The sequence below is a fragment of the Nannospalax galili genome, unplaced genomic scaffold (genome assembly GCF_000622305.1).
Source record: "Nannospalax galili isolate Female #2095 unplaced genomic scaffold, S.galili_v1.0 scaffold335, whole genome shotgun sequence".
Taxonomy (NCBI): Eukaryota; Metazoa; Chordata; class Mammalia; order Rodentia; family Spalacidae; genus Nannospalax; species Nannospalax galili.
The window spans coordinates 2,953,836-2,954,068 of NW_008337842.1; positions in this window are offsets into that span (position 1 = coordinate 2,953,836).

The following is a 233-nucleotide window of genomic DNA, read 5'->3' on the forward strand; positions in this document are numbered from 1 at the left end:
GGGGGCCCGGCAAGCGGCTCTGGCTGGCGCGCTGCTTCCGGCCGGGCGCCCTCCCGCCTCGCGCTGCGGGGGGCGGGGTCGCGGTCCTCTCCGCCCGGTTTCCCTGGCCTTCCAGTCGAAGCGCAAGAGCGAGCCCTGGTGGGCCAAGCGGAGGGTGCAGGGCGCTCCTCGCGGGTGGGTTCGCGCCTCGTCCCGGGTCCTCCGCCCCGCTGCGGGCCTTCCCGCCAAAACCG